The sequence below is a fragment of the Melospiza melodia genome, chromosome 1 (genome assembly GCF_035770615.1).
Source record: "Melospiza melodia melodia isolate bMelMel2 chromosome 1, bMelMel2.pri, whole genome shotgun sequence".
In the NCBI taxonomy this organism is placed as follows: Eukaryota; Metazoa; Chordata; class Aves; order Passeriformes; family Passerellidae; genus Melospiza; species Melospiza melodia.
In genome coordinates this window covers 108,758,472-108,777,367 of record NC_086194.1, presented here as the reverse complement: position 1 = coordinate 108,777,367, position 18,896 = coordinate 108,758,472, and the positions used below count along the sequence as shown (strand labels likewise).

Here is an 18,896-nt window from a genome sequence, read left to right as displayed (position 1 = left end):
TCAGTGTCCTCTAACCAGAACCCAACTGAATTTGAAATCTGTGGTATGTTTAAGATATATAACAGGATACTTTTTCATGTATGCACAGTGTTGTAATAGAATTTTGATGTTCATCCTTGAACTTTCAGGTCCTATGAAGTGTTAAGCTGAATAATGCTTTGGGAATTCAAATATATATTTTTTAAAAAGGCCAGAAATTTCAGTTATGATTTTGCTATCAAGCATCTCCTAGACCATGGCAAAATGTAAATTATAGAATTTTGTCACTGAAGCTAAAAGGAGATAAATGGGATCAAGTTAAAATATAGGGCCAAAACATGTCTTTCTGTAAGAGCTTCTCTCAAAATATGCTATCTAGTGAGCTGTAAGAAGAGATTAATCAGTACATGGAATCAAAAACATGGGCATGCACAAAACGACTGTAAATGGCTCAGTGTTTTAAAAATATATTTGTTTCTGTGGTAAAACACACAAGTGGTACCAGATTATGCTAAGGAAGCAGTCTCATAAGTGCTCTTTATAATTTCATTTGCATTGTATTTTTGAGAACATTTCATGATAGCAAGATAGAACTTTACATTTCTTCTGCAAGCATCATACCTTGCTTAAGAAATGTTTCCCTTCCAAGCCTTTCCTTAAGTTAACACATTTTGAAATGGTGCTTTGTTCAAGATAGAGATTTTTTTTTTTTAATTCCTGAGTTTAAGCAGTTCCATATCTGAAAACAGTAATGTTGGAACTAAAACATACATGAAAATGGCTTGACCTTTCCTGCACAGTAAGAAGCAGTAGATACAGTATCTTCTTAGTATTGATTTGTTCTTCTTGCAAAGGTCATTGACGGGAGACCGTATGGATGAGTGACATCTGAGCAGTGCATCTTGTCCTCCTTAGTGACACCCATCAGCTTGAAAACCTTATTTCCAATCTAGGGTGGTTCAGCCCCTTTGTGTGCTTCTTTTAGAACACCATTTGCAATCACTGCTTTTCCTGATCCCACTGCTCAGTGGGACAACTCTGAAGCACCACAGTTGCAGAAGTCCAGCAAAAGGTCACCGTGCTCACTGCAGTGATGCTGTACATGCAAATGAGAGAGGCATTAGAAGATAATTAGGAATAATGGATAGGTTTTTTGGAAGAGTTTAGGCAAAAGGACTGATCTTTTCCTTGTGGTTCACGAAATTATTTAGGCGTGCAATTAAACACTCCAAGTGTGCCCCTAGTGAGTGTCTGATGACCCCACTGTGGGCTCTGTCATGTGCTGAGTGACACCACAGCAGGGGCTTTGGTGCAAATCCTTCTTGTTTTTCCCTCAGCCACACCTAGCCTTTTCTGCAAAGGACTCCATTTTATAAACAGTTGTTTCCATGAGTCAATCTATTACTTTTGGAGGGTTTACTCTTTGCAGTCTTCTGCAAGGTAGCAAAAAGCTTCTGGTCAGGGTAACTGGTCATTTTTGAATGAGCTAGGAGACTGTTTTAAGAACAAGTAAAATTACTTTGTTTTACTTTGGAACTTTGCTCCCGGATTTTCAGCTCTATTTTAATAAATTCATTAATCATTAACTTGATGACCTGAAGCTTTAGAAAGGAATTGCTAGTGCCTTCTGTTACTCTTCTGGTAGTCAGCTATATACCTTCATATATATGGAGAGTAGCAAATAAAATTGATACATGCACTGTCATGCTCCCTGACTAATCTTTGTTGCATAAAGAGTCAAATCTGGAATTCTTCATTTATTGAAAGAAACAAATTCTTCAGTAAAATAAATTAAAAGCTGGAGGTCAAGATTGCTAGTTTATGAAGAAAAAGGATTAAATGCTTCTGGGAAATTCTGAGTTTTATTAGTATGGGTGGCTAAAATGTTTTACATTGAGGTCTGAAAAGGACTGGATGCAACCTTTTTAATTTCTTTCTGATTCAGAAAAAAAACCCTCAGGACTCTGCTTTTATAATATGTTTGTGACTAAGCAGTTATGAAGACTAAGTTTAAATGAGATCTTTTTGTGCCATTGCTCTCTAGATAACATTCAGAGTAGGGAGAGTGGTACAGGCTTACTTGGATTCAGGTGCTTGTTTAGTTCTCATTTTTTTAAATGCACACAGCCTTGATGCATCCTCAGCTGCTTTTCTGGCAGGGACCCAATGGCCTCTGTGCCCATGGGGAGGTCTTTGAAAGGGCACATGAGCTGATGAATGAGATAGTCCAACTGGAACAAAACACTGAAAAAAATAGTGAAATTTCTCCAATGCAAATTCCTTTTTTTTTTATTTTATCAGTCTCTTTGTCTTTTTCAGGATTTATATGGAAGCTTTTTTTCCCCTCCCAAGGCTATACAATACTTACAGAAGAAATATAGTGTTCCTGCCTCTTCTGGGTGTGCAGCTGCTTTTCCTAGGAAGCAGCATTGTGAGACACCAGTGGATGACGTTTCTGGTGATGTTTGCATTGCCTTGGATGTTCAAGGAGCAGTAACATTGTCCTTCCTGGCTGCTGGGAGCACTAGCAGCTCCTTTGCCAACTCCAGGGGAGCCTGACAACTTCATTAGGGGCTTACATTATTATTTGTATTTCAAGTGAGGCTTTTGGAAGACCAGATATTTAGCACAAATATAATTTCTGCCATCCCCTGTGTGCACCTGTTATGCTTGACAACTTTGTTTTGGCTTCAGTGCATTGCTGTTTCTCAGCACAAGTTATGTAGCATTGGAGAGGTGCTCCATCTGACTGAAGTCAAGAAATTTGGAAATCCATCTTCAATTATGTATGTTATTCAAAATTCGGCTGATTTTTTTCATGTCTTATTTTTTTGAAGCCTATGGACACTTTCTGTTTTGCTCCATCTGAAACTGACTCAATGATCCTGCAGCAAGAAGTGCATGACTGAAAAATTTTAACTTGTGCTGTTCATACCTTATTTTCATGTTTAAAATCATAACTTTGGGAAATACTAATTCATCTATATTTTTAGAAACACAGAGATAATTTATTTCTGGGCCTTTTAAAATAGTCTCTAATAATCTTTCTGAGAAGTTAGCAAACCCAGTTTTGAGCTCCATTTTGAATCTTATTCATTCCACTTGCAAAGCAATATGAGTATTTCATTTATTGTTATAATTAAGCTGTTGAGGACACACTAAAACATTCCCAAGGGCTTCCATGGTTCCTGCCATATGTGTCTCAATCCATCTGAAATTCCTGGTGTCATTGCTGCTGCCAGACAGTGTTTTGCACTCATCCTTTATTTTCCATCTGAGCCCCTCCTTGCTGCACTTTTGATAGCAGATTTGAGTCCTTAAAAAGTCATCATTTGCACTATGATCTTTTTGCTCCCATTCAAAATTCTGACTCCCTGTTCTGACTCTACTTACTGTTCTGTTCCCTTGGCACTTTGGTACTGTTTTTGTTGCCCCCACTGCATGATCCTTAGTGATCAGGACTTCGAATACTTTAAACACTGATATCCACTGAAGTAGTTATATTTTAAAGTTCACCTAAGTCCATAGCTATTAGTGTTGCCTATGTTTTTATTATTATGAATGGGGGATAACTAATTAATGACTTACTATTTAAATTATGAATATATATATATTTTAACTACTAGTGAACTTTTCATCTCCTGAATATAGCAATGTATTCAGGATCTTCTGCTATTTTTTTTTTCTCCAGAAGCAGATATGATGTGCAAGTAGTAGTAACTTTGGGGTAGGTGCCTCTGCAGTGTTTGAATGATTTCATCACATTTCTTTTTACTCTTTTTTCTGATGTAACCTTAGAATTATCTTCTGCCCCTGATACATCAAGTGTAACTATGGCTGCCTTCTCATCTGTGATAATGCCAATTTCCTCTCTGCATTGTTCCAGACTATCTGTAGCTCATCTGATCTTCTTATACACCAAGCAGACACATTTACTTTGTCAAATGACGGCACAAGCCTTCAGCTCCCCTTCTCTAATGAGCAGGTTGTTTACAGCAGCCATGCTTGATGCTGTAGTCCTAAAGCTGTTGCATTTCTTTATTGTTTTTGGTTTTTTGTTTTTGTTTTTTTTTATTTTATTTTGCTGCCCTCTCCGACGTGCTGTCTTGCTGAAATTCTCAGTTAATATCCCATGTCTCTTAGCAGTTTTTTCCTCCCCCCAGCACTGAGACTGCACCTGGCCGCAGGCAGTGCCAGCTAGCTCTGTTCATTAAATGTGTAACAGCCTGTTGCTGAGGTCATGGCTGCCCTGATGAAAACTTTTCTGTGGCAAAAGGCAGACAGCTGCACAGCTTCCAGGCTACCCAGGGGATGTGTTAAACACCACAGGGAGCAGAGCCAACGAGCACTGCAGCAGCAGAAAAAAACTGAGAAGTTTGGAAAGATGAGCAGTGACTGTCAGGAGGTGAGGGTGTGGTATAACCTAGCCACCTTGACCTGGACAGGGATGGAATGAGTCTGTGTGTGCCCAGTAGGGGTTTTAGGGTGCCAGGTTTCAGGAAAGCCAGGTCAGAAACATATCCCAGCTGATATGGTTAAAGAGTATGGGAATGCATGTAACCTTCAGGATTTTGTGTTTCATCTCCAGCTATTACAGAGTACTTTTCATCTACTGTTGATGATCTTTCCCCATTATGAGGAGCAGAATTCTCCATCTTACAGTGGGTCTTGAGAAACCAATGTCCTTTTGTTCCTACACCCAAATTTTGTGTTGCTTGTAGGCTTTTGTGGTCTGTTCTACTATTAACCCCTTCTGATGTATTTGAGTAGTGGAGACCTGTTTTCATAAGCTGAACAAGGTAAACTCCTCTAGATGCTACTTCCAAAATGCAATTTTCATCCCCCATGCCAATCTCAATGACTTTGTCCTTGGGCTTGATCCAAATTACCCTAATCTGTCTGAAGTGTGTGACAAAATAGAATGGGGTTGTTGAAGTAAATCTTGTAGCCTGGCAATTGAGGGTTTGGTAATTGAGATGGAATGAAAGATTCTTGAAATTGTAGTGTGACCTCAACAAGTGTTCTGGGTGCTATGGGAAGAACAAAAGTGCTGTAAAGCTAAGAAAATGGCATGAGCATTTCAAACAAATAGAGGAAATCTGGTGGCACAATGGATTTCCAGACAGAAAGAAAGCACATCTTTCTGGGAATTCTTCTAGAGTGTAATAAATTTGTTGGAACGTGAGCTTTCTTGTTTGTTTTTGTTATGAAACTTCATGCTAGGCTGGAAGTGATAATGTGGTCCATAAACTGGTTGATACTTACAAGAATGGAGCAAAAATCAAAGAAGATTGTGAGATTTTGTACAGACAGTTTTTGTTTAGGGGTACCACAATGACTTAAAGAAGAGAAAATAATTTGATTAAACTTGATCACTTTAAGCATTCTGTTCTTTGAAGCTAAATGCACTAACTTTAATTGGTAATTTGAAATAATAGCAAATAAGTACCTAAAACTCACGTAGAGCTTTGTAGTGTATGCTGGCAATATTAATCAGTTCCTTCTAACTTTCATTATTCTTTCTATTGTTTTTCTGCTGATTGCATTGATTCAAGTTTCTTACCTGTTTTAAACTTTATTTCTGGTTTGAAGGTTGTAAGCAAAGATGGTGTCCTTGAAATTGAAGACTGCCTTTAAGAAGCAGCACGAGTCATGGTAAAATATGAATGATAAACAAAGAATATGAATGATAAACAAAGCAAGACTTTTAAGAGAACTGTGTCCTTTATATTAAGGTTAATAACACTTAGTGAATCCAGGTTTAATTTGCTAGGTTTTATTAGTGTATTTGGTTTGTGTCAAGGCAGAAGAAAATTGCATCATTGATATTATTGAGCGCCAGCTCAATACCATGTTGTGAATAATTTAGAATTTATTTCAAGCTTTTGGATAGTGAGACTGTTTAGAGGACTTTGATGTATGTACTTTGGGTTTTATGGAGATGCCTTAGTCTTGTAATGAATCCAGTGATCGCAGACAATGTTTCTCAAATGATCTTTCCAACACACAGGTTTTCTCAGCCATCCACTCACCGCTTCTTTTAGTTTGTCTGTTTTTACCTTAATAAAAGAATTTAAATTTTCAATACTTTTTTTTTTGCCAAACCTGTCATGTGATAAAAAGGAGATTTTAGACACATGAAACACTTTTTTGCAATATCTGTCAGTGGTCACAGACCAGGTATTTCTGACTTGTGAGTAAACTATGTATGAAAACAGTATTGCTTTACAAGAAGGAAAAAAAATTAACACAAAACCACAAAAGGATGGAAGATAAGAACAATATTAAAACTGACCTCTAGAATATAGGGCTGAGGCTTCTGTACTAACAAGGGAAGCACTCTGCAGCAGAGGTGTGAGGCACAATCCTAGTTACTTTTCCCCTGCTAAAAAAATTGTTGCTGACCTGTTGGTTCCAAAATCCTGGTGCCAAAATCTTGTATGTGTTGAATTACATCTTCTTTTAAGAGTGTGACTCTCTGGTAAGCTGGGTGTGAAACTTCCAGTTCAATGACTGTCCAGCTAACTTGCAAAAGGAGAAAGAGATCAGCCTGCTGGTAAGAGCTTGTCCCAAGATGCATACAGTCTTGCTGTAAAATCATAAAAGCTGAAAGTTATTTTATTTCACACTTATCTGTCTTCTTGTGGAAGGTGAAAACAAGAATCCAAAATGTTCTGTTGAACAATAGCTGCCGTGCTCATCTTGCCGGGCTGTAAAGCCTTTAGTCCCACACCAATGCACTGCAAACCCCAAAGTCCCCATGTACAAGTTTGCTGGGAAGTGCCTGTCTGGCCTTCCAAGGAACAAACAGCCAGCCACGTATGTAAAACTTTATGCTAAAATACTTAATGCGAACTCCATCAATATCCTGTACACAATGTAATAATTCAGTAACATGCTTGAGGAATGGTTCCTTCCCAGCAAAAGGTATTTATGGACAGTTTTGATAATTTGAATTTTATCTGCCATCATTTAATAAGACATTTGCAATTGCGGCAAGCGTGTATCTGGCCTGGGGGGTCAGTGTTCGGCTAGCAGAGGGTAGGCCGACACCCAGCTGCAATCCAATGCGAGCACCCCTCGGCGTCTGTGGGCCTCGGGCTGTGCTCGCCTGCGGACCGATCTCGGTGCCAACGCGACGGGGAATAAGGAGCTGGACTCTCGATGGCGTCAAGTCAGGTTTAATGCGCGACCCAAGACGACAACAAGTCACACGCCCCAAATGGGGAGGGGTGAAACAAGGTTATAAAGGGGGTGGGTGTACGAAGGAGGGGTATACAAGTAACCAATAGGGGGAGACTAGGGAGTGAACTTATCATGAAACACAGCGTAAAAGAACCAATAAGCATAAGGCAAGGGAGGGGCCCCGGGACCTCAGCCAACCACAACCCCCAGAGAGGAGAAGATTCTGGAAAGCTAGGAGGAGTGGGGGGTGATTGACTGGGCCCAGGGAGGAGAGAAAGTCCACATATAAGGAAATAAAGGGGGAGGAGGAATTATATAACTTAACTGACAGTTAATGCCAATGGCGGGAAAACTGGGAAGGGCAAAACCATTTACATAAAACGGGGGGAACAATACAAAATGGGGGAGCAATACAATAAACTTAACAAACACACTACAACATACAATAATTGTTATTGCAGCCTGCCTGGTTAGTAATGTCGGTGTTACCATGCTTTGAAGCTGGAATGAGACCAGTTGATGGTCCTCTGAAGTGTTGTGGCTGAGACAGTGTATGAAGGCAGTGACTAGGCAGAGCCTAGATTGAAACAGACCTTCTAACTCTTCTCGGTCATGTTCCAGCTATGTAAAGAATGTGCTACCAGCAGGTTATTTCTGCATTACTGTCCATGACTCCAGCACAAACTGCCTGTGTTTGTGATGAGCTCAGTGTGTTGCAGGTCAGCTGAAAGGAGTTCGTAAATCTTTCAGCAGCAGGTTACCTCAGCCGAGGAAATAACCTACAAAACCATAGTATAATTCAGCTAACCACACATGCCTTAACCAAAATAGGTAGGGGCAGTGCCTCTCCTCCCTCCTACTTGGCTGATAAAATGGCTTAGATGAAGGAGGGAGGCCTCCAGCATTCCAGGAACACTTGTCAGCTGTCTTGAGTGACTGTCATAGTAAATGGTATGCTCTTGCTTGTTTTAGGTCTCCTTCTCTGCCCTTTGGGTGGGGGAAAGTTCTGTGTTAACCCTACATATGCATTGTCTGAAGGCGGTGCACAAGGGTAACTTTCTCTCCTTGCTGTGTGGGACATAGCCACAGTGATGAGTTAATGCTGCTTCATTTCTGAGAGGAAAATAAAATAAACTGGTTTACTTTATAGGCACACACACAAGCAAGATAGTTTTTCAATGCCTTGAGCCTTACCTGTGAAAATTTAAAATCAAGGTTATATCATGCAGCTCGCAGTAGAGGTTCAGATACAGAAGACTTCATCTGAAAAACCATAGAACATTCGCACTCTGCTGTGAGTTTATCTGACCGTGTTTGCCTGTTTAAACATCTAAATTGGATGGGATTGCCATAGCAAATAGTACTGGCATTTAGCTTTTCTAATGAACTTCAGAATGAATTTGATGAAGTATGCTTTTAGTATAAATTGGAGTTAAGCTGCATTGTTAAAATGTGGTATTATAGGTGGTATTCTTAACAATGAAGTGCAAATGAAATTCTGTCTGCTTTTAATTAAATAAGCACACACTCCACTGAATTTTGGAAATTTAATTCTCTTAATCTGAAGTCTCAGGCCCTGAACAACTATTATAATTTGAAAGATAGTGCTGATATATTTCAAAACTTTTTGTGTTCAACAAAATACTCCTGTTGTTTTCTTTGGTAAATTTCGGGCCCTATTGATTTCCTCAGGTATTTCTTTTTCAATTGTGTGAAAAAGAGCTGAGGTAAACTTCCCCCTGGTTGTTGGCCAAGAAAATCAGAGCTGTAAACACTTGAGCATCAACAATAGGGCTAAAGCACCTGGTATCTGCTGCTGGAATCTGGAATACCGAGAAGGATTTTGCTTCTGGCTGCACCCTGTGGACAATGCAACGAAGTGTGTTGCTGTAAATGAGGAATTCATGCCTGGCAATTCAGAGCTGTCACAGGCCTTGCCAAGTGGAGAGGGATTGATCACAAATTCTGGCTGGGTGTCCTGCCATTTTTAAACTATGTAGCTGTGATAAGATGCTAGAAAGCCAGTTGGCTGACTAAGTTCCTATAGAAGGGTCATAAGGCTTAGAGGAGGGAGAGTCCCCGGACAAAGTCTTCTTCAAGATGTAATAAATTCACACTTAGCAGTGCTAATTACTTCATTTTCAGTGTTGTGAGAAGGTGTGTACACCAAATTGAATAGGAACAGAGAAAGAGGAAAAATAACTGTCAACATTCATGTAATATTGAATACTGTGCTTTGAGTTACAAGTCTTTTAGAAAAATTAGTATGTGCTTCATCCTTTTTCTCCTTAACTTTCAGTATCATATGATTCACATTGCTACAAACAAAAGGCGAAGATGGATAGAGTCCTTTAAGGATAAGAAATACAATTTTATTTGGCAAAAATACATGATAGGAAGCAAGATCTAATTAATTAGCTGTTATGTAAAAAAAGAGTTGCTGCTTCTTGAGTTTGGAATAGTCAAATTTGAATGTTTCACTGGAGGGGTTTTTTTGCACACAAAGACCTGCATTCAAACTGTTTCAAAACCATTTATAATAGGGAGCAATCTTTTTGAATATGTTTATATGTGGTTTATGTGTTTTGGAGTCATCTCAGTTTTATTTTCACAGCCTAAAGTATTTTTTCATCTCCATTATAAGTAATTTAAAACCAGCAGCATATATATATTTGATATGTCACTTGCTTGACTTTCATTTTCAAGTCTAATTGACGTTTACTTGCAAAGAATTTGAGCTATCAAATCACTAAAACCATTACTGTAGCAGAATCACTATGCCTTTAGGGTATACTTATATTTCTACATTAACAGATTTGTGTTTTGTACCTATATAGTGAAATTCCCTGTATAAAACTCAAACAAGAGAAATGGAAATTAAACACTCTCTTTTTGTTCCCTCTTTCTAGATGTAAGAATTTTGCTCATGTGGCTATACTGACTTCTCATCATATACCTGACCAATATAGTAACTATGGCAGTAGAACTAGCTAAATATGAAATCAAGCGTTTGGGAAAACAATATTCAAAGTAACTTTTCAAGAATTCGGAGTTATACTGCACAATTAACAGCTTAATGGACCTTTACATTTTCTGAGATGTTCATTTTAAATGAGACAGATTGCTTGGCAATGTTTAATAAAAATTTTGATTACATGCAGTGTATAAAATGAAGACTTTGAAATTAGGCATGTTCAGAAGCAATTTCTCTCAAGCATACGTGGGTTGCTACAGAAGGAGAGCGAGTGTGAACTTGATGGCTTAGAATATAGTCACTGAGGTTCACAGCATATTGTAAGTAATTTAAAATTTGTGAATGGCAACTCTCTGTGAAGGTTTAATCACAGCAAAATATAAGTGTTATTAAACTTGTTTTTACAACTACAGTGAAAGAATTGCCCTCATGATTTATTCTTTGTAGCATACAGATCAGTGTCACTTTTTAGAAGGAAAGGAAAAAAAACAGCAAAGCATTATTTGGTGAGCAGAGGTCAGCAGACTTACCTGATGGGGCATTCTGTGTTTGAAGACAGCTTTTAAGGGAACTGGGAGATGAGTTGTCACGTAAATAAAGCTCTACCAGCTTTGGTCACGTGCTGTTACTGTCTCCCATGGGCTCCTTCCGTGCCTTTTCCGGAGGTACACCTCTGGAACCAGCAGACTGGAGCTGCTGGCAGTCATTTGGACCCCACCAAATGCCAAATGTGGAGCTGGAGCAGTGGGGACACACACATGTGCACAATACCAGCTGTGGTGAAAACAGGTCATTTTGGGCAGGCGGCAAGGCAGGCAAATGGATGTGTTGAAAACCAGACTTGCAGCAGCTCATGATAATAATGCCTGTGGCACGTGGCATGGCTCAGGTCCCTGCTAGGCTGGGCTCCTGTCTCTGAGAGTGGAGCTGTAAGATGGTGAGTACTGCCCTGGAACGTGGCCTTCTGTCAGTGCTCGGACTGGATGTTCAAATTGCTTGAGGCTTGCACTGATTTGAGGATCTGGGGCTGGAAAATCCAACATTCTGGCTATCACTTGGTAGAGATCAGCTTTCTAAAGGCTGTGCATAAGGAAATTTTGTTCTTGGCTGGTCCCATACATTATTCTCACTGTTAATTGTGCCAGAGGAGTTGTGGTAGATGGATTTCGGCTATTTGTAGCTTCAAAGCTTTTGGGTCTAGCAGAAGCAAGTGTGTTTCTGAGGAAAAGCTACTGATAGAATGTAAAGAAGAAAATGAGAATCCTAAATTCTTCCTAGAAAATTGTGAGAAGATTATTATTGAGTTATGCAACAACTTAAGGTTCGTTAGACCTATTAGAAAAGGAATACATGTACCTCCATGCATTGGTAGTCTCACTGCCACTAAACTTTCTGAACTTACAGTGTTTATGACTTGTTGAGCGCAATCTGTTATGCTAATGGTGGTATATTTGCTTATTTATGTAGGTAATTTTAAATGGAGCCTCTCACCATTGTACTAGGTGCTTTGCAGAAAAATTAAAAACATAAATTGCATAAGCTACCTGCAGTGAATACAGTAAGCTAGGGCTGCTGATAAAAATGACCACAAAAGCATATAGCTGAATTCTCTGAAACAAAACTAAAAAGAGAGAAATTGATGCAAGTCAGGAGAGAAGAACTGCTAGTCAGATGCAAAAATTCAACAGTGAGTTTCTGTACTTTTTTCTGGATCCCAGCAGCAGTTTGTACTGAGCCAAATTGACTAATGGACTAGAAGTAGGATTCTAACAAATTTAATCATATATTTTCTACATTTCTTGATATGAGTGTTTCCTCCCTTTTCCTCAGGCTCTCCACTCTAGATATGTTCTTACGGGTTTGTCTGCTGATTTCATAACAATGCAAAGGGATTATTATGTTTTCTTTCTACTGCTGTAGGCAGGTGATTTGACTACAGGAAAGAGCTTTGTAAGGCAGAGCAGCATTATATGCAGAACCCTGGTTTTGTGCTCTTTTATACCTGTGTAATGTGTGTGGTGTGCCTAGAAGGCTGGTAATGTAAAGGGGAAAAAAACCCAGCAAATTCAAATCTGTGGGTGGTAGGCTACTGAGAAATAAAACTCTTTGGTCTTTACATATGCAATTCTATTTCTGAGAGCAGAAATAGGAGCAGACTGAGATGAGAGGCCCTAAAATAATTTTGAAAACCCCGAGGGCTTCTATAGTGCTATGTGGCTGCCATGATTTTATTTTTATTGGTTATATTTTTCTCCATTTCACTAGCACACCTTTTAAACCCAAGTTTTATAAGAAAATCTGGTTGAGAAGTTTTTCAGCCATTTTCACATCCTCTTAATGCTGGGCTCCACATTTTAGGACTTAGGACATTCTTTTCTGTCCTCTTACTTCATGACATGAGAGAAGACTGATCTCATACTATTATTGCCCAGAGAAGAGTTACACTTTAAGAAGTAAAGATATAGTGCCATTCATCACTGTTTTCTATGGTCTTCAGTCTTTTTCCTGCTTGTTTGGTATCCAAAGTATTATTTTCTCATTTCATAGACTGCATTGGTTTTACCTGACTGTTTTAACTCCTTGGCCCCTCTTCACTGATTTCGCTGTCAGGCACTTCACAACATATTTTCCAGTTAAAACAAAAAACAACTCTATGAGCTCACTTATATCCTGACATTGTCTATGTAAAATAGATTGTCAGATCAGCCTTGCTTCTTCTGAAGAGCTGCTAGAAAAGCAGCAGCCTTCAAGTTCTTACCTGGTGCCTGCCTTGAAAAAAATTGAAAAGCTTGCTTTGGACATGAGAATTGTGCCATGGCAGCAGATGTTCAAAAGTACTCTGCATAAACTGCTAACCTAGTAATAACAAGACAAACTAAAACACTGGAACAGAATTTAGGATTCCAGCTTTTTTTGCCTCCATGGGTCTCTGGGGTCTTGCATGTGGCTCTCTGTCTTATGTCTGCAAAAAAACTTGTGTCTCTTGGGTACAAGAGGAATGGTGCTTGTATTGACTGTGAAATTGTGAGATTGTGGGTGTTAAAGCCCACAGCTGTGACTTCCACTCCCAAGAGAAAACCTGACACAGTCTCTGTAAATATTAGGAGACTTGTGGTATCCCCCTTTTTGGTTTTGAATGCTTCTGGATTGACAACTACTAGTAAAGAGCACTGTAGCTTGTTATTAGGCTCAAATGAGCATTTTGCTTGACTGCCTGGCTTGGCTCCTAAGGGTTGACATATAGCAGCATCTTGCTCACTTTTTTCTCACTGGATGTAGTTATGTGAGTCTATTTCAACTGCAGCTGAGAAACTCAATATTTATTTTTTCCTGTTCCAGCAGTCTCTGAGACCTTTTTCCCTCAGTTGTACTGATCTGAAATTTGACAGCATCGTCAGGAAGAGCTTGAGGTAGAGATCCTGCCAGAGGTTGTGACATGGCATAAAGTTCTCCCTATCCCCCCAAAAGGCTGTAATTACCACTGGGGTTTGTCTTTATGATCCTTTGTGAGTTTTTATTGTGCTGATTTGCTTCTAACAACAGGACAGAAAAGCTACACCAACCGCAGAGAATTGAGGTTGGATAATCAGAGGCAAGGGAATGTATGAAGTAGAAAAATATGAAGTACATCCTATGCAAGTGTGTCTAGCATGTAGTCGCCAAGTATATTTTCCTAAGCAGTCTTTTCTACCTGATTTGGCCCATGGGTTTGAAACTTCACTTTTTTTTTTTCCCTGAGGGTGCCACTAACCATTGGTAAAGAGACTTGGTCCCTAAACACCTCTTTTATCCAATTATTATTAGTTATATGGAAAAGAAGTACTAAGTGGAGAAAGAAGAGGCACATTGTGTCTTTCAGCTAGTTTATGTGATACTGGAGTTAGCATGAGCTTCCTGGTCTCTGTCTTGCATAATAAGAAACTGTGGTTCATTTTTTAATGGGGTTTTAGCTGTTCTGGGGATTCCTTTCATCTTTCCTAGGGTGTTTGGTCTTATCCTTTGTGAAACATGGAAAACAAAGCCACAAACAATCTAACCAGTGTGTGTTCAAGAAAATCCATTCTCCCCAAACCTTTCCTTTTCAGCATTTGGAACAGTTACCTGTGAAGTTTTCGTACTGTAGTAATTGCACAGACTCATAATACTATGAGAGAGTTGTACCCATTTGCAGCAATTGCAGTATCAATGTCAATTTTCTTCTGCTTAAGTCACTGGAATTGCTTTGCTGCCAAGCACAGTGCACTGTTCTGGTAGAATATTTTATGCCACAAATGTCTGTAATATCTAAAACTGTTTTTCATAGTGGATAAATAAATTGATGTGGTGTCTGGGTTTTTATCCAGTGGGAATTGATCTGGACTTTTCTTCCTTTTATCACCGATTTTGAATTTAATTATCTACATGTAAGCATCTCCGATTGATCACACAAAATAAATGCCATGCAGCTTTGAGCACAAAGGATTGGATGGTAGCAATTGCACTGTTTACATAATTTTGTAATAGCCATTAGTCTGTGTATATGAATTATGAGGGATCAACATCCTTCATGAGAAATGTTCACTTTGGTTTTATAGTCTGTTCCACATGCACAAGGCCAGAGAATCTCTGCTGCTGCAAGTGGACTCTGATTTCTTTTGCTAACTTCAGTTGTCAGAAAGTATTTCTACAAAGCATGTAGTTTGGACATGCTGTAAGAGGTAGACTATTCAATTTGACTTTTGCACTGCAATCTGTGCAGGTGTTATGCATTTTGGGATGCATGAAGGTATGTTGCCAGTACCAATATCGTTTTCCTCTGCTCTCCTTATCTTTTGTAAGCTCCTCATAGGACTTACCCTCTGGACCCTTTACTGCCCTTCTCTGGACTTGCTCCAACACTTCAATGTCAGTCCTGACCTGAGTTTTTGTACTCTACAAGTTGGTCAGTTTAGTTACCTTATTTTGACTATCTCAGGTTGAGAATGGTATCTAAGGTAGGTAGCATAAATCTACTTTTTTAGGGATGACTAGTTTATGTTTAGATGTTAAACTTAGGTGAAGTGATTCCAGTCCCAGAATCCAAAAAGCATTATTTACTGCATGCATTTCTGATGCTATAATTCTATTTATAGAAAAAAACCAGACATTTTATTAAATGTCTGATCCAGAATTTGGTAACCTTTGTTATGCAGAACTTTAGAGCAAAAGAAGAAAAAGAATATAAGAAAGGATTTTTTTTCCAATGACAGGTAGAAATGATTGAACCAAGATTGATATTGACAGCTGTTTTTACTGTTGTACTTCTAAAAGTGGCAAAAATAGTCACTGTACTGTGTTGCAGTAACCTGAGGGAGGAATGACTTGTGTAAAACAGTCTACTTCTGAGAAAAACAAGAAAATGTAGAATATTCAATGCAAAGCTTGTCTGTGTTTGTGGGACACAGTCATCTCAAGCACCATTACTGCTTGTTCAGGATCAAAGACAATTCATTGCAGTCAATGGAAACCGTAAGAAGTTGGTAGATTTAGGACTACCCATGCCCCCTATGATTCATGGGGGAGGAGAGGGGGAAAACAGGGCTGTTCTTTGTCACTGCATTTCTTTCCCTTCCAACTCTGGGACAGTAAGTTTTCCATAAGTACAAACAGCTATGTTACGTTTAATCTTAATAACTATAGTACATATGAGTGGAGACAAAACATAGTGCACTCTCTGTCCTTCAAATGTTACACAATTGCCACATTATTCAGTTTGGAGTCCAACCTTAAAAAACCTTTTGCTCAGAAAATTGGGAGTCCAGCCTTTTGCTCACAAAAAACCAGGGTGTAACAAAGAAGGTCTAAAACTAGTTTTGTTCCCCTTCACACAGCTACTTAGAGCTTTCTTTTTCAGAGGCTATGAAATACCAGTTAGTCAGAGAAAATATAATTCTCAGTGCAAAGCTGATGGTTTACGTAGTGAGATGGGAATATATGGTGGTACCATGCATCCCTCTGCTGAATAAGTGAAAATGAGAAGAGCTCTTAGTTGCAGAAGCCTGTTCATTGGGTTTTTTTCTGTGCTGTAGCCACTTCAGGGAAGAACAAGTGATGACAGCATCATATCTATGTGTTAAAAGGGTGTTCCTTAGCTTCTTTTGAATTTAAAGATTTTTTTTTAACAATTAAAATCATTGGAGAAATAAAGCTGTTTATTGAATGCATATAGTAGAAAGAAACTTGTTAGACAATCAGACACTGTTATTTTCATATGCAGTAACATATAGCTGTAAAGCTTTCCCACATATTAGAATTGTGGCAAGAGTTTAGGATATTTTAAAATGTTCTTCCCTTAAGAGAATGTCCTAGATAGCTTTGTAAGTGGTGGTATAAGATGAGGCAAAGGGCTGTAATTTTGCAGTTACCCTTAGCTGTACAAGCCATGAAAGGGTAAAATTTTGCCCCAGCTCTCAACAGTGCAAGATGGACTTTGGTGTTAAAGATTAAACCTAGAGGTCTATCTGCTCACTTCTTATTTTCACAAACACCTTCCTCACTACAAATGAAGACAGTGGGTATGGGAAAGAGGAAAGATAACCTCACCTGTACTGGAGTTCCTCGCATTGTCTTAGGGCTACACCTCAGCCAGTGCTAATTAAATAGGGAAAGCTTCAGCGAAATCTCTGATTTGCAAAGGACAGTCCTCTTATCAGAAGCAAAGAAATTGATATATCTAATGAATAATTTTCTATCTCTGTTTGGATCTATTTAAAAAGATTTCATTTTTTGAGAAGTCTGGGAAGAAAATTAAAAGAGGGAATATATTTCTTACCTACAACCCCCCAGTTATTAAAGGAAAGTATTTACACATATGAGTGTGAAGGAGCCCCAGCTACACTGGCAAAATGTAGAATACAAAATGTTGCAAGGAATTATAGTCTCTCCAGTATTCTGCCTAATTAGCATTAGGTGTGTTTGTGCATGTAAATACAACCTTCCCTTGTGTATACTTTGCTGTTCACACTCAGAATTAAATTCATCCTTGGGACAGCTACTAATGTGCCAGCTGCATTGTTAGTACATTTAATATACTTAAAAACATTGTAAAGCAGGAATGCACTTCAGTGAATAATAAGTACTGGAGAGGAAGGGGAGTATGTTGGTTGTAGTCTCATTAACATACATCTGCCTAAGGTGTTTCTTCTAGTGGTAAAATATGGTAGTGGCAGAGTGTTGTGGCATTGGTGGTGATCCACCAGTGCAGGTTTAGGGTATGTGTGAAGTTGAGATACAAACCAGAAATATGATACTGTAGATAATATACTCAACACAGCAGTGCAAAAGAAACTCAATATAGAATCATAGAATCTTAGAATGGTTTGGGTTGGAAGGGCATTTAAAGGTCACCCAGTTCCTACCCTCCTGCCATGGGCAGGGGCACCTTCTGGAACAGGTGATGCAAGCCCCGTACAGCTTGGCTTTGAACAGTTCCTGGGCCCTGGGGTATCCACAGCTTCTCTGGATAACCTGTTTTAATTCAGCAAGTGTACACTTCAATGAGTTACTGAAATTTAATTCTGTTACATTAAATCCTCCAAACCTGTATAGCCATTGTGCTACATAATTAAAACACTATCTTGTAGTCTTAAGTGAGGTTTCTGTATTGAAGCTGCTTTGCATTCTGTAGCTTGCTAGGTCAAATTACTTTGAAGTAACCTGTTCCTTCAGACCTTTTTGAGATTTTTATATTACATTGTCCCTGAGATGTAGCACAAGATACTCAGTTGATCATTACTGTCATTGATAATATATCTTAAAAGTTTGCAGTTTCTAGATTTTGTTATATTCCAGGTATTTCAAATCTTCTGTGAGATTATTGATTAGCAACATTAAAAAATCACTCACATTAAAAGTTAGAGAGCTAATCATAGATTTGGAGTTTGCAGCAATTAGAATTCTTCTTGATACACCGAATTATGTGATGCTAGGGCTCTGTTTCAGCTTCTTGGAACCTTTTTTCCTATGTGTAAAATGTGAAGATAATATCTCACTGAGTTAGAGAGGTATTTTGAAGCTTAATAAGGGGATACTTCTTATCATTGTAAGATACTTGAGTGGAAAATAATATATTAGATTTAATTTTAAAAATATGTACAGCCAAACTATATCACAACAAGTGTTATGGAAGGAGTGTCTCTTTCATCTTTGGGCAGTTCAAGACCAAGGTTACAGATTGATGTTTTATAATAATAAATATCTTATGCTTATACAAGTAGCCCATACTGCTTTTGATGGTTTGCTGTGAAATAAATGTTCCTAAAATTCTGTAAAGTCTATACACAAGTGCAGTTAACAAGACCTAGGGCCTTGTCAGTACTCAGAATTGCTCTCTAAGTCATTTGAGAGTGTGCTATGTCCTTGCAAAGCGTGACACATACAGTTGATGTTTAAGCTCAGTTTGTATTGATGTTTCTATTGTTTGTTCTCATGAAATCTGTGGGGAAGGAGAGTTCACAAGCAGTAATGCTTTTGCCATCATAATAGCCCTTCTGAAATAACTGTCTGAAGTTACTAAGACTGTGATGCATGAGGTTTATGGAAATGAACTGCTATTTTCTGAGTTCCTAACCAGTGGTTGAACTCTTAGACCTTCTTCCCCACATTTTGTCTTTAAGCTAGCAAAGTGTATAAAGGTTTTACTTAATTTTAATTAAACCTTTACAATAACTATATTTATACCTGTATACTTTTAGTAGGACAATATATGCAAAGCATTGATGGTGTTTTCCTAACTGTGAAA

The 18,896-nt window shown here is 38.5% G+C and overlaps 1 protein-coding gene across 3 annotated transcripts in view; it reads left to right on the top strand.

Annotated features, from left to right (window-relative positions):
- Nucleotides 1-18,896, top strand: part of MOCOS (molybdenum cofactor sulfurase) — a 210,211-nt gene that overhangs the window by 33,375 nt on the left and 157,940 nt on the right. The window contains exon 1 of one of the 3 annotated variants that reach the window (XM_063163877.1): nt 5,616-5,634. The exons of the other annotated variants lie outside the window; for them this stretch is intronic. The gene's annotated coding sequence lies outside the window, so the exon portion shown is untranslated. Of the gene's footprint in view, nt 1-5,615; nt 5,635-18,896 lie in introns of those variants that run through there. 3 annotated transcript variants of the gene reach the window in all.